Source organism: Heptranchias perlo, unplaced genomic scaffold, assembly GCF_035084215.1.
Source record: "Heptranchias perlo isolate sHepPer1 unplaced genomic scaffold, sHepPer1.hap1 HAP1_SCAFFOLD_59, whole genome shotgun sequence".
Lineage (NCBI taxonomy): Eukaryota > Metazoa > Chordata > Chondrichthyes > Hexanchiformes > Hexanchidae > Heptranchias > Heptranchias perlo.
In genome coordinates, this window is record NW_027139612.1 from 4,913,311 (window position 1) to 4,929,077 (window position 15,767).

General features: G+C 47.6%; 1 non-coding gene across 1 annotated transcript; it reads left to right on the forward strand.

The window, feature by feature from the left end:
• The first annotated feature begins 12,147 nt into the window (after positions 1–12,147).
• trnam-cau (transfer RNA methionine (anticodon CAU)) lies at positions 12,148–12,220 on the forward strand. Its single transcript has one exon. It is a non-coding gene; the product is annotated as a tRNA-Met (tRNA).
• Positions 12,221–15,767: the final 3,547 nt, after the last annotated feature.

The window sequence follows — 15,767 nt, forward strand, 5'->3', positions numbered from 1 at the left end:
TTCTGTGAGAAGCACTGACTTCTGTTGTCCTGGGAACCACAGCTCCAGCAGGAACTCGGAGCTGATCCATTCCAACAAGCCCTGATTTATACAGGGGATCAGTCTCCACTGACACGGTGTTAGCCCTGATCATTGCTATCAGTTACAGTCAGTTTAACAAACATATTACATCTGCAGCGTTGACTCCGATGTAAATAATGTGGTGGATATAACACAAACATCTCAAAATCCAAGTCATTATCTTAATCAGACCTCTCTCAGGAATAATGTTTAAATCTGTTCTCATACAGGACTGATCCAACAACAATGAGCGGCTCCATTTACAGTTTTTATATAATTGTATTGACCATGTTCACTCCTGGAGATTCATTTATAAATGTTACCGATTCTCCCACAGTGTGGACTGAATCCAGGGACACAAGCAGACCCGTTTCACTCTGTTCCTGCAGTTTCCCAGTTAAAATATGAATTGTGAGTCTCTGACACGCGGACAGTTAAAGGGCAGGTTGAGGATTGCAACCCAGAAATGACTGTGGGTGATATTAGGGGACGGACACTGAACGTGTCCCATTGACATTCCTCTCTCCGCTATTTCACTGCAGATGTTTACCCGTTTATTCTACATTGGTTAACGGCTCCAGTAAAATTGGTCCCGTGCAACACCGAGCTGAGCTCATGACCCGATTTGACCTCCATCACAAAGGCCCCGTGATTCCCTCACCCGACTCCATTTCTTCCTCAGCCGATTGCCATTCAAACCCTCATCAATGCCTCTGTCCCTCCAGACTCCATTCCTCCAATGCACTCCTGGCCGGCCACCCAACCTCCATCTTACAGAAACGTGAGCTCGTCCAAAACTCTGTTGTCCGTGTCCAACCAGCACCAGGTCCTGCTCGGCCTCACTGACCCTCACTGGCTCCCAGCTCCATATCACTTACATTTAAAGTTCTCATCCTTGGGTTTAAAACCCCCCATGGCCCAACCCTCACCATCTCCATACCTACAGACAACTCACCCGTCACCTCCTCATTCGTCGGTCACTGGCCTCTTTTGCTGGGACTACCCTCACTTGGTTCCACTCACCTATCTGATCAGAGCCAGGAGAAGCTTCTCTTCCCACCCTATCACCGTTATCTCTGATGTTTCTAAAAGTTCAATCTTTGACTCCCTCCTCTTCCTCATCCACATGCTGCCCTTTGGTGACACAGTCCACAGACACGGACCAGATTTCAGATGGACGCTGACAAAACCACCGCCTCTCTTGACCCTTCCAATATCTTTGTGTTATCAGGCCCACACTTTCTGTTTTAGATGAGCCACCAGTTCCTCCATTTAAAATTTGGGAAGTCATGATCTGTGGCCCCAAAATCTCCACATCCTAGCCACGGATTCCATCCCCACTGCAGGCTTTTTGATTGGTGAGCAGCTCACCAACCATCGAAGCCCTTACTGACCTGCATTAGATTCCAGTCTCCTAAGCCTGTTGCTTATTTTTATTATTTCTTACATTTAAATGCATCAGGGCTTCACCACTCCCTATCTCTGTAACCTCCTCCAGTCCGACACCCTGCCCCAAACACTCTGTTCCTCCACCTGTGGTCGTTTGTGCATCCGTAGTCCATTTGTCCTACTTTTGAAAGCCGTACCTTCAGCCATATCCACGTTCCAGAAAGCACAACCTCAGCCCCTCCATCTCACTCACCTCCTTTCAGGTGTCAGACGTGGCTCACTGGTAGTAGTCTCGCCTCTGAGTTAGAATGTTGTGAATTCAAAACCAATTCCACAGACTTGAACGTATAATCCAGGCAGACGCCACAGAGCCATTCTGAGGGAGCACTGTACTGTCGGAGGGTCAAAATTGAGGGAGTGCTGCACTGTCGGAGGGGCAGTACTGATAGAGTGTTGGAGTGAGTGAACACAGTACTCTCGGAGGGTCAGTACTGAATGAGTGTTGCACTGTCACAGGATCAGTACTAAGGGAGGGCTGCATTGTCGTAGGGGCTGTATGGAGGGAGTGCTGCACTGTCAGAGGGTCAGTAATGCAGGAGTGCTACACTGTCATAGGATCGGTAGTGAGGGAGTGCTGCACTACCGGAGGGGCAGTACTTAGACAACCTGCACTGTCAGAGGGTCAATACTGAGGGAGAACTGTGCTGTCGGAGGATCAGTACGCAAGAAGCGCTGTACTGTCGAAGGGGCAGTACGAAGGGTGTGCTGCACTGTCGGAGGTGCAGTACTCTGGGAGTGCTGCACTGTCGGAGGGGCAGTACTGAGGCAACGCAGCACTGTCAGATGGTCAGCACTGAGGAAGCGCTGTGCTGTCGAACGGGCAGTATCGTGGAAGTTCTGCACTGTCGGAGGGTCAGTAGTGAAGGAGCGCTGCACTGTTGAAGGGGTAGTATTGAGAAAGTGCTGCACTGTTGTGGATGCCGCCTTGCAGGCGAGACGTTAAACCGAAGCCCAATCTGCCTTCTCAGGTCGATGTAAAAGATCCCACGGCACCATTCGAAAAAGTGCAGGCGAGTTCTCCCCGGTGTCCTGGGCAATATTTATCCCTCAACGAACATCACTAAAACGGATTTTCTGCTAATTCATCTCATTGCAGTATGTGGGATCTTGCTGTGTTCAAATTGGCTGCAGCATTTCCAACATTACCACAGTGTCTACACTTCAAAATCAGAGAAACATAGAACGGTTACAGCGCAGGAGGAGGCCATTCGGCCTATCGAGCCCGTGCCGGCTCTTTGTAAGAGCAATCCAATTAGTCGCAATCCCCCGCTCTACCCCATAGCGCTGCAAAGTTTTTCACTTCAATTATTTATCCAATTCCTTTTTGAAGGCCATGATTGAATCTGCTTCCACCACCCTTTCAAGCAGCGCATTCCAGATCATTACCACTTGCTCCGTAAAAAAAAGATTTTCCTCATGTCGCCTTTTGTTATTTTGCCAATCACCTGAAACGATTTCGAACGCTTCTATCAAATCACCTCTTAACCTTCTCTGCTCTAAGGAGAACAACATCAGCATCTCCAGACTCTCCACGTAACTGAAGTCCCTCATCCCTGGAACCATTTTAGTAAATCTTTTCTACACCCTCTCTATCTTCTTCACATCCTTCCTAAAGTGTGGTGCCCAGAATTGGACACAATACTCCAGTTGTGGTCGAACCAGTGTTTTATAAAGGTTCCACATAACTTCCTTGCTTTTGTACTCCATGTCTGTATTTATAAAGCCCTTGACGCCACACGCTTTTTCAACCGATTTCTCAAACTATCCTGCCACCTTCAAAGATTTGTGCACGTATACCCCCAGGTGTCTCTGTTCCTGCATCCCCTTTGGAATTGTGCCATTTAGTTTATATTGCTTCTCCTCTTTCTTCCAGCCAAAATGTATCAATTCGCACTTCTCTGCGCTAATTTCATAGGAACGTAGGAACAGGAGGAGGCCATTCAGCTCCTCGTGCCTGCTCCAGTATTTGATTAGATCATGGCTGAACTGTGATCGAACTCCACATATCTGCCTTTGGCTCATATCCCTCAATACCGTTGGTTGCCAAAAATCTATAGATCTCAGATTTAAATTTAGCAATTGAGCTCGTATCAATTTCTGTTTGTGGAAGAGAGTTCCAAACTTCTACCACCCTTTGTGCGTCGAAATGTTTGATAATCTCGCTCCTGAAAGGTCTGGCTCTAATTTTTAGACTGTGCCCCCGACTCCTACAATCCCCAACCAGCGGACATAGTTCCTCTCTATCCACCCTATCTGTTCCCCTTAATAGCTTATAAACTTCGATCAGATCACCCCTTACCCTTCGAAACTCCAGAGAATACAACCCCAATTTGTGCAAGTTCTCCTCGTTAATTAACCCTTCAAGTCCGGGTATCATTCTAGTAAACCTACGCTGCACTCCCTCCAAGGCCAATATGTCCTTCCGAAAGTGCGGTGCCCACAATTGCTCACAGTACTCCACGTGCAGTCTAACCAGGGTTTTGTATAGCTGCAGCATAACTTCTGCCCCATTGTACTCTCGTCCTCCAGATAAAAAGGACATCATTCCATTTGCCTTCTTGATTATATTCTGCACCTGTTCATGACCCTACAATGAGCTATTTATCTGAATCCCTTGGTCCCTTTGGACGTCCACTCTTTTTAACTTTTTTCCATTTAGAACGTACCCTGTTCTATACTTTTTTGATCCAAATTGGATTATCTCACATTTGTCAGCATTGAATTCCATTTGCCACAGTTTTGCCCATTCACTTAATCTGTCTATATCCCTTTGTAATTTTATGTTTTCATCTACACTGCTTACAATGCCACCAATCGTTGTGTCATCGGCAAACTTAGATACGAGACTTTATATGCCTTCATCTAAGTCGTTAATAAATATTGTGAATAACTGAGGCCCCAAGGCAGATCCCTGCGGGACTCCACTAGTCACATCCTGCCAATGTGAGTACCTTCCTATTATCCCTACTCTCTGTTGCCTTTAGCTCAGCCAACTTTCTAACCAAGTCCGTACTTTTCCCTCGATTCCATGGGCTTCTATCTTATCTAACAGTCTCTTATGTGGGACCTTATCAAATGCCTTCTGGAAGTCCATATACATAACATCTATTGACATTCCCCTGTCCACTACTTTAGTCACCTCTTCAAAAAATTCAAACAGGTTTATCAGGCACGAACTACCTTTCAACAATCCATGCTGGCTCTCTCTGATTAACTGAAAATTATCGAGGTGTTCAGTCACCCTAACCCTTAATTATAAACTCCAGCATTTTCCCCACAACAGATGTTAGGCTAACTGGTCTATAATTCCTCGGTTTCCCTCTCTTTCCTTTCTTATAAAGCGGAGTGACATGTGCAATTTTCCAATCGAGAGGGACCGTTTCTGAATCTAGAGAATTTTGAAAGATTATAGTTAGGCCATCTGCAATGTGCTCACCTACTTCCTTTAAAACCCTGGGATGCAAACCATCTGTTCCTGGGGATTTGTCACTCTTTAGTGCTATTATATTCTTCATTACTGTTGCTTTACTTATGTTAATTTTATCGAGTCCCTGTCCCCGATTCAATATTAGTTTTCTTGGGATTTCCAGCATGCTATCCTCTTTTTCTACTGTAAATACTGACGCAAAGTAATCGTTCAACATGCCGCCATTTCCCCATTGTCAATGACGATATCCCCACTTTCAGTTTTTAAGTGGTCAACACTGCTCCTGACCACCCTCTTTTTCCGAATATAACGATAAAAGTTCTTCGTATTGGTTTGGATATCCATCGCAAGTTTATTTTCATGCTATCTTTTTGTAGCTCTTACTATCTGTTTTGTGACCCTTTGTTGATCTTTGTATCTTTCCCATTCGCCAGGATCTGTGCCATGTTTTGCCTTTTTGTATGCCCTTTCATTATGTATAATACTATCCCTTACCTCTTTAGTTGCCCATGGCTGTTTTTTTTTCCGCAAGTAGAGTTCAGGGGTATAAACCGATTCTGAATCACGTTAAATGTTTCTATAAAAAATTCCCACTGATCATCAGGCGTTTTACCCATTAGCAGATTTGCCCAGTTTACTGTGGACAGTCACTGTCTCATCCCATTGAAGTCGGCCTTACCCAAGTCAAGAATCTTAGCAGCTGACTCACTTTTTGTCCTTTCAAACACTACATTGAACTCGACCATGCTATGATCGCTATTGGATAGATGTTCGCGTACAATTAAGCTGTAATCTAAATCTGCCATGTGTCCGCCCATTCCACCAGCCTGTCCATGTCCTCTTGAAGTCCATCACTATCCTCCTCACTGTTCACTACACTTCCAATTTTTGAACCATCTGCAAATTTTGAAATTGTTCACTGAACACTCAAGTCCAAGTCATTAATATATATCAAGAAATGCAGTGGTCTTAATACCGACCCCTGGGGAACACTTCCTCCAGTCAGAAAAACAACCGTTCACCACTACTCTCTGTTTACTGTCACTTAGCCAATTTCGTATGCCTGCTCCCACTGCCCCTTTAATTCCTTGGGCTTCAATTCTGCTGACAAGCCTATTATGTGGAATATTATCAAACAAATTTTGAAAGTCCATATACACTTCAACTGCATTGCGCTCATCAACCCTCTGTTACCTCATCAAAAAACTCAGTCAAGTTAGTTAAACACGATTTGCCTTTAACAAATTCGTGCTGGCTTTCCTTTATTAATCAACCATTGTGTAAGGGACTATTAATTTTGTCCCGGATTATCGTTTCTAAAAGCTTCCCCACAACCGAAGTTAAACTGACTGGCCTGCAGTTGACGGGTGTATCCTTCCACCCTTTTTTGAATAAGGGTGTAACATTTGCATTTCTCCGGCCCTCGGGCACCACCCCCATATCTAAGGATGACTGGAAGATTATGGCCAGAACCTCTGCAATTTCCACCTTTACTTCCCTCAGCAATCTTGGATGCATCCCAGCCGGACCGGGTGACTTATTGATTTAAGTACAGCCAGCCTTTCCAGTCGTTCCTCTATCAATTTTTACTCTATCCAGTATCACAACGACTCTTTTTTTTCTGTGAGTTTTCTTCTTCCTTGGTCACGACAGGTGCAAAGTACTCATTTAATACCTCAGCTGGGACGCGGGGACTTGGCCTAACATTTAGAGCCAGGACGTGCAGGAATGAAGTTTGGAGCGCTCTTTTTGATGCCAGCTCAATCGAGAATTCTAAATCTGAGATTGATAGATTTCTGTGAACCAATGGTATGAAGGGATATGGGGCGAAGGCGGGTAAATGGAGTTAGGTCACAGGTCCACACTGATCTGATTGAATGGTGGAAAAGGCTCGAGGGGCAAAATGACACCGCCACTTGCTGCCTCCTGATAAGTGCCAGCTTCTCCTGCAAGAAAGCGGGACGTGTGCCTGGGTGATGTTCATATCATGTTTGAATAGCTACCAGTGTGTGTGGCCTGTGAGTTGTGGGTGTGCTGCTTGCAACGGTGGTAATGTGTAAGGGTGAGATGGTTGAGTACTGAAGGAAAGAGTTAGTTGGTATGTGGGTGATGGGGTGTGTAGTGCGTGGAGCAATGGATGCAGCTCGTGGTGTAGTTGGTCGGAGACGCCACTTGACAGTTGACCTCACTCATCTTGACCACTCATGTCAAAGTATTGAACTTCTTCCTGTACTGCATCCATGTTCATGATGCTGTGCGCCTGGCATTGACCTCATCCCCTACTGCCTCCTACTACCTTTTGGGTGTATGTCTGGAGGACCTCTTGCCCACTGCGGATATAGGATGTCCCTCCTTCAGTCCACCTCTTACACCAAGGCCTCTGGTGATTCAGCAGAGAATCTTGGTGCATGGAGTCTCAGGCCGGCAGATTGGTGAGGTCTGGCCTGCAGATTGGAGGATGTGGGATTTACTGCTGGGCAACCTTTATTTAATATTTTTAATTAACTCATCAGTACTTAAAAATAGGGATGGGATCCGCATCTGTGCTTTATGTGTGCGATGTCTGATCTCCGTTCATACTCCTTGCAGACAGCAGGCTGTTATATTCAGCAAGTAACAGGTACCAGCTACCTTTAAGAGATTTCCAACAGACAGCCTGCCTTTAAAAGATAGGAGCTTCCCCCTGCTGGTGGAAAGTGCGAATTGCATGGAATCCTCGTTCACCGCTGATTGCCAACGCAGATTGCAGGTGAGTCCTCAGGGCTGACGAAAATCTCGTCCTGCCTGCGCAGGGACCATTGGGCGCGGGGTAATAGCGGATCGTGCTGCACCCGCCCAAAAACAGTTCCTATCCAATTTTCCCCCTCAGTGTCCAGGTAACATTCGAGGAAATCTGCGTTGCACTCCCAAAGGCAATATGTCCTTCCTGAAGTGTGGTACCCACAACTGAACACAGTACTCCAGGTGTGGTCTAACGAGGGCTTTGTATAGTTGCAGCATAACTTCGACCCCATCGTACTCTGGTCCTCTAGATATAAAGGCCAGCATTCCATTCGCCTTTATTGATTCTTTTCTGTACCTGTCCATGATATGTTGATGATCCACACACACGGACCTCTAAGTCTCTTGTGATTTTGTGATTTCCGTTCCCACTGCTGTTTCCCTGCACCAGTTAAAAAGCACACTCCTGGTCCCACTGCTGCTGAGACCCTGTGATTCTGCCATCTCAAGCCTTCATTTCTCCAACACTCTCACCACCTCACATATTTAAATTAGCCGAGCTAGGAAATGCCACCTGGAATCAAAGAGCCTTACCCTAATATCGCTCGGTGTGACCTGTCCATTTAAAGGGGCATCACCCTGTCATCTCACGGTGTGACCCGTCCGGTTAAAGGGGCCTCATCCTGAGATCTAATGTTGTGACACATCCAGCTAAAGGGACTTCACCTCATGATCTCACGGTGTGACACATCCAGTTCAAGCGGTCTCACCCTGAGATGTAACGTTGTGACTCGTCCAGTTTAATGGACCTCACCCTGAGATCTGACGTTGTTACTCGTCCAGTTAAAGCAGTCTCACCCTGAGATCTCACCATGTGACCCGTCCGGTTCCAGAGGCTTCACCCTGTGATCTCACGGTGTGACACCTCCAGTTTAAGGGGCCGCACGCTATGATCTCACGGTGTGAGCCGTCCAGTTAAAGAGGCTTCACCCTCTGATCTCACGGTTTGACCCGTCCAGTTAAATGAGCCTCACCCTCTGATCTCACGGTTTGACATGTCCAGTTAAAGGGGCCTCACCCTCTGATCTCACGGTTTGACCAGTCCAGTTAAAGGGACGAGAGAGAGACAGAGGAAATTGTGCCAGATCCAGAAAAGCATGCAGGATCTGCTCCAGCTGCAGTCGATGGGGATCGATGTCGGGAAAGGACTCAGGGAGTTGAAGGGCCTGCAAGTCTCGATCTTCACCTCCGAGGCCTCGAAGATCACCTTTCGGTCCAGAGTCCACTCCGTGCAGCAGGGCGAGAAGTGTTCGCGTTTCTTCGTCCAGAAGCTGCACAGAGAGACCTCTGGTGATCAGCAGCCTGAAGGAGGAAGACGGCTCGGTGACGCTTTTACAGACCGACATACTGAGGATCAACAAATCTTTATATGCCGGGCTGTATGACGCAAAGCCCAGAGACAGCAAGGCCTCTCAATCCTTCCTGTCGTCTATTACGGAGGTCTTAGAGGACAGCGAACAGGAGCGCCTGGATCGGCAATTGACCTTGGAGAAGCTGACAAAGGCCGTCCGGTCTTTGGAGAAGAGTAGAACTCCGGGGAGCGATGGCTTACCGGTTGAGTTGTGCTCGGCTCTGTGTGATTGGACTGGCCAAGAGCTACTGGATGTGTACGGGGGTATGCTTCTGGCAGGCAGCATTTCAGAGTCCATGAGGAAAGGCATCATCACTGTCATCTACAAGCAGAAGAGGGAGAGGGGGAAATCAGAAATTGGCGACCCATTTCCTTGCTAAATGTCAACTACAAGATTCTGTCGAAGGCCATCGCCAACAGGCTCGAGTCCGCTCTGGAGCAGGTGATCCACCCGGATCAGACCTGTACTGTACCCGGCAGAAAGTCTCTGATAGCCTGGTACTGTCCAGGTATACGATCGTCTACATGTCGGAAAGGGGGGTGAACACCTGCCTCATCAGCCCGGACTAGGACAAGGCCTTTGACAGAATATCCCACACATACATGATGAATGTGCTGTCCAAAATGGGCTTTGGGGAGGAAATGTCCAATTGGACCTGACTGCTCCATGTGGACATTCATTGCGCGGTCCCAATCAATGGGCTGGAGTCGGAGAGTTTTCTGATCAGATTTGGAGTCAGGCAGGGCTGTCCTCTCTCCATGGTCTTGTTCATATGTGGTATCGAGCCGTTTGCCCCGTCCGTCAGGAAGGACACAAGTATCAGGGGGATGACGATCCCAGGCAGCGGAGGCTCTCAGATTACGGCCGCCCTGTACATGGATGACGTCACTGTCTTTTGCTCCGATCAGCAGTCGGTCCACAGATTGATGGGCATCTGCGATCGTTTCGAACTGGCCTCGGTGTCCAGAGTGAACTACAGTAAGGGTGAGGCCATGTTCTCTGGCAGGTGGGAGACCCGATCCTTTGTCCCCTTCACCGTCAGGTCCGACTAACTGATGGTACTTGCGAGCTGGTTCAGGGGGCCCCAGGCCTCCACCAAGAAATGGGAGGAGCGGTTCGCCAAGGCGAAACAGAAGCTTGGTATGTTGGGGGGACGCTGTCTCTCTCTGTGTAACCAACAGGAACCTGGTGATAAGGTGTGAGGTACTCGCGGTGTTGCTCTCCGTGGCCCAGGTCTGGCCCATTCCCCCCAACTCCGTCACCACAGTCACCCGAGCTATCTTCCACTTTTTCTGGAGGTCCAAGGTTGAACGCGCCCACAGGGACACCATGTACAAACCTCCAGACAAAGGGGGCAGAAGTGTCTCCAATGCTGCCCTGATCCTGATGGCCAGCTTTGTGTGTGGCTGCCTCAGAATGTGTGCAGAGCCCCGTTACACAAACACCAAGTGTCTCTACGTGCTGAGTTTCTACCTGTCCAAAACATTGAGAAAACTGGGTCTGGTCATGCTGTCTGAGGAGACGGACGACGTCCCGTCCAGCTGGACTGCCCCCATAACCTGTCCCAGCTGGAGAATTTCCTGAGGAGGAACCACTTCGACCACAAGGCCATCAGACAGTGGTCGACGAGGAACGTTCTGGGGGTCCTGCAGGAAAAGGAGAGGGTGAATCCGATCGGGCAGATCCCCGACCAGACGGTCGATGCCATTTGGCAGAACATCTCGTCGCCGGAACTGACCGACAGGCACCAGGATGTGGTCTGGATGGTGGTGAGATCCGCGCTCCCAGTGCGGTCATTCCAACATGGACAAATTCTCAGCACCACCTCGAGCTGCCTTCAAGGCTGCAACGGGGATGAGACCATCGCCCGTCTCCTGATGGACTGGTCCTTCACGCAGAATAAGTGGAGAGAGATGCGTTGGCCTCTGTCCCCATTCATCCCCAACACCTCGGTAACACAAGACGCTGTGCTCTACGGGCTGTTCCCCGGTACCGACACCGAGACAGATATCAACAGCTGCTGGAAGGCCATCAACTCGGTGAAGGAGGCCCTTTGGGCCTCCCGAAACCTTCTGGTCTCCCAGCTGAAGGAGCGGTCCACGAGCGAGTGTTGCCGACTGACACACTCCAAGGTCCAGGGAAATGTGCTGCGGGATGCACTGAGGCACGGTGCGGCCTATAAAAGGGCTCTATGGGGAAAGAGCACCGTGTAAACCCATCGCACCTTTTATTATACAGAATGTATTGTAAGACATACACTGTGTATTGTATTGAAATAATGGGATCATAGCGTGTGCGATCTGTTTTGTATTGTTTTGAATTGAAATTGCGAACTTTAACCCTGAACTTTACGTATCATTAAATTTTATGAAATAATGTATATTTTGAAAATTAAAAAAATGCTGCTCAACGGCACTCCTTTGATCAGCGAGAGACCTGTCCGAAAGACTGACAGAAGTCTTTTTTGCCTGAAAGTGAGTCCGGTTTGACGTGTTGTTGCTCAAACGCGCTCCCTGCTGGTGAGCATTGGCAAATGCTCGATCAAAACAGCTTGAAGGTTTGAGAAAGGAAAAGCGCCAACATTTTAAGCAGTGAGCAGTCCGTAAAGTTAAGAAAGCGGCCTTGAGCTCAATACCGCTTACTCAGAAAGCACGTTCGTTATTTTGAGCCAGAATTAAACCAACGATTTAAGAGTGATTTTGCTTTCAAGTTTTAATCTCTACAAGTTTTCCACACTACCAGCTGAACGATCGAAGGGAAGCAGCAAAGGTCCCTCTCTGTGGTGATTGTTCACCGTGTGCCTTTTGACACTCCCGGACTCGTGGAGTCGCGTGGGCATGACCGAGACTGACTCGGTACCTGCTCATACCGCGGCGCTGTGAGAGTGTGAGCTCCGACTTACTCGACACACCTTTGGCCAGTCGAGCAATGGAGAACGTGTCTGACCAGAATTCAGAAGATTGTTGGTTCGATTTCCACCTGGATGGAGAGTTTTTGCAAACTGCCGATGAGTTTATGATTTTACACCTTGCAAACTGTCCTACTTGATAGAGCTGCCTGGATATTTATACATCAAGTGTCTTCTTAGCGCAGCAGGCAGCGCGTCAGTCTCATAATCTGAAGGTCCTGAGTTCAATCCTCAGAGAAGGCATCATTAAGTTTTTTTTTCCATCATTGCTCAAGACCAAAATCAAGAATTGTTGCTTCCTGCAGCACACCTGAAGATTTGCTGCCCCTTGACCTCTCTGTACCGTAGCACGCAGTGAAGCTTAAGAAGTACATGGACCATGGGCTCGCTGAAAACTGACGCCACTTTTGTTTCTGGGCAATTGACCCAAGTCAAAAGATGAGTGGAGAATGCAAGAATCGATCCTGCTATCTCTCACATGCTCAGCGAGCACTCGACCAGAATCATAGAAAGGTTACAGCACGGAAGGAGGCCATTCGGCCCATCGAGTCGACACCAGCTCCAAGCAAGAGCAATCCAGCTAGTCCCACTCCCCCGCCCCATCGTTTTTCCTCATGTCGTCTTTGGTTATTTTGCCAATCACCTTAAATCTATGTCCTCTGGTCCTTCACCCTTCTGCAAATAGGAACGATTTCTCGCTATATACTCTGTCTAAACACTTCATGGTTTTGAAAATCTGTATCAAATCTCCTCGCAACCGTCTCCATTCCCAGAAGAACAATTCCAGCTTCTCCAGTCTATCCACGTAACTAAAGTCCATCGTCCCTGGAATTATTCTAGTAAATCTCTTCTGCACCCTTTTAACGCCTTCATATCTTTCCTAAAGTGCGGCGCCCAGAAGTGGACATAATACTCGAGTTGTGGCTGAAACAGTGTTTTATAAAGGTTGATCATGACTTCCATACTTTAGTACTCTTTGCCTCTATTTGTAAAGCCCAGGATCCCGTATGCTTTTTAACCGCTTTCTCAACCTGCCCTGCCACATTCAATGATATGTGCACATATACCCCCAGATCTCACTGTTCCTGTATCACTGTTACAATTGTGCCCTCTGGTTTATATTGCCTCTCCTCGTTCTTCCTACCGAAATGCATCAATTCGCATTTTTCTTCGTTAAATTTCATTTGCCATGTGTCCGCCCATGCAACCAGTCTGTATATATTCTCCTGAAGTTCATCACTATCCTCCTCACTGTTCTTAACCCTTACAAGTTTGGTGTCATCTGCAAATTTGGAAATTGTGCCCTGTAAACCCAAGTTCAAGTCATTAATATATGTCAAGGAAAGCATTGGTTACAGCACCGACCCCAGGGGAACATCACTGTTCACCTCCCTCCAGTCCGACAAACAACAGTTCACCACAACTCTGTTTCCTGTCCCTTAGCCGATTCTGTATCCATGTTGCTACTGCCCCCTTTATTCAATGCCCTTCACAGTCGTTGTTTCGCACTCGCCTCCAAGCAGTTCCACGATCAGCAGAGAAATCTCGCCTTGGGTTGGCCCCCTCCCTGACGACAATCAATACTTTGCTCCAATCGGTGGTGTCGAGCAGAAGCAAGTGAGCAACAGCAGAACGGGAAGCCACAGTAATCATGAATGATGCTGCGAAGAGCCCGAGCCTGCGGAAGGCAGACGAGATCGCAGGAAAGGAACAGCGGCCCCGAGCTTGAGGGAGCAGCGAGAGCCCTGTCTGTCTGACTGACAGAAGACTTTTTTGCCTGAAATCGGTTTGCCGTGTTGTTGCTCAAAGGCACTCCCTGCTGGTGAGCAGAGGCAAATGCTCAAACAAAACAGCCGTGTTCTGACAGACACAGAAAGCTTTCAGATTTGACAAAGGAAAAGTGGTCTCCTGTGCCTCAGCACCAACATGTTAAGCCGTAGGCTGCCTGTAAATTTACAAGAATGGCCAAGAGCTACTTACTCCAAAAGCACGTTTATTACTTCGAACCAGCAAACTTTGATCTGTTAATTGTACTATAATTATCCGCTCTACAAGCTGAGCGATCGAAAGGAAGCAGCTTTTGTCTCTCTCTTTGGTGATTGTTCACCGTGCACCTTTTGACACTCCGTACTCGTGGAATCGCGTGGGTATGACCGAGACTGACTCGGTAACTGCTCATTCTCCAGCGCTGTGAGAGTGTGAGTTACTGTATGCTTTTTGAAAACTGGCCCAGTGGAGCAATGGATAACGTGTGGAGGTTCGATTCCCGTTTGATTCGAAAGTTTCTGCGAATTTTTTTTATTACAAAACATACATTACTGCATAAAATTTAAGAATACACCAAGGTGTATTCACCTCACCAAGACTGTACACCCAAGTGGTCGAGCCAACGACCCTGACATTAACAGTCGCATGCTCTACCGACTGAGCTAGCCGGGCCTCGTTAGTTTTAATCGCCTTATCTGTTATTGCAGCAAGCAGGAGAAAGACTCCATTTCAAATTATTAGAATCATTTCTGAGGGCTCGGATGAACTGTCACTTCGAACGGCACGGACGAATCAAGGACAGTCAGCATGGATTTGTTAAGGGGAGGTCGTGTCTGACGAACCTGATTGAATTTTTCGAGGAGGTGACAAGGAGGATCGATGAGGGTAGCGCAATTGATGTAGTCTACATGGATTTTAGCAAGACTTTTGAAAAATTCCCAAAAGGGCAGATTGGTCAAAAAAGTAAAGGCCCATGTGATCCAAGGGAATGTGGCTTGTTGGATCCAAAATTGGCTCAGTGGCAGGAAGCAAAGTGTAATGGTCGACGGGTGTTTTTGCGGCTGGAAGGCTGTTTCCAGTGGGGTGCCGCAGGGCTCGGTACTTGGTCCTTTGCTTTTTGTGGTATACATCAAGGATTTGGACTTAAACGTAGGGGGCATGATGAAGAAATTGGCGTGTGACACAAAAATAGGCCGTGTGGTTGATAGCGAGGAGGAAAGCTGTAGACTGTCGGGGTTCAGGCAATTTTCTGATAACAAAGCACTCAATCTATCTCTGAATGAATTTTGAACGAATACGTTTGTTTGACCCGGAACAGGCACGATGGGCCGAATGATCTCCTCTTGTGGACGAACATAATACGATGATACTTAGTGTTGTCAGAAGGAAAAGCAACACATTCCAAATAAGAGCAGAGGGAGGAAACTAGTCTAACAGCATAACAGCACGGTGAGATATTGTATTTGAGAAGGATGAGGAGGGATAGTTTATCATGGTGGGAGTCAAGGTAGGGTATCATTTGTGACATTGAGAAGGACCATTTCATGCTGCGACAGGGGCGGAAACCCAATTGGAGAGATTCAGCCCGGGTGCGTCCCCATCGTGCGCGGTGAGACGGAAGAGGCGGGGGTTGCGGGTAAGTGTCAGAGCTGGGGCTCACCGGTGGAAGCAGCATAAAAGTTTAAAACGGTACTCGCCCAACGTGGGGCTCAAACCCACTACCCTGAGAGTTTTTAAAGAAAAGGGGGAGCAGCCACCATCTGTATCGCTTGCTGGACTTGAAACAATACATTCTAAGTAAGAGCAGAGAGAGGACACTGTTCAGTTTCCCACTGTGTTAAACAAAATGTGATCGGTTTCCGTAGTGTAGCGGTTATCATGTTTGCTTTACACGCGAAAAGTCCCCCGTTCGGTCTCGGGCGGAGACATTATGTTGGAACTTGGTCTCCATAAACATCCCGATCGATTTTCTTCTCCTGCCAAAAGTGGAGACAATGGCTGCTCCCTTATTCTTTGTAAGCTG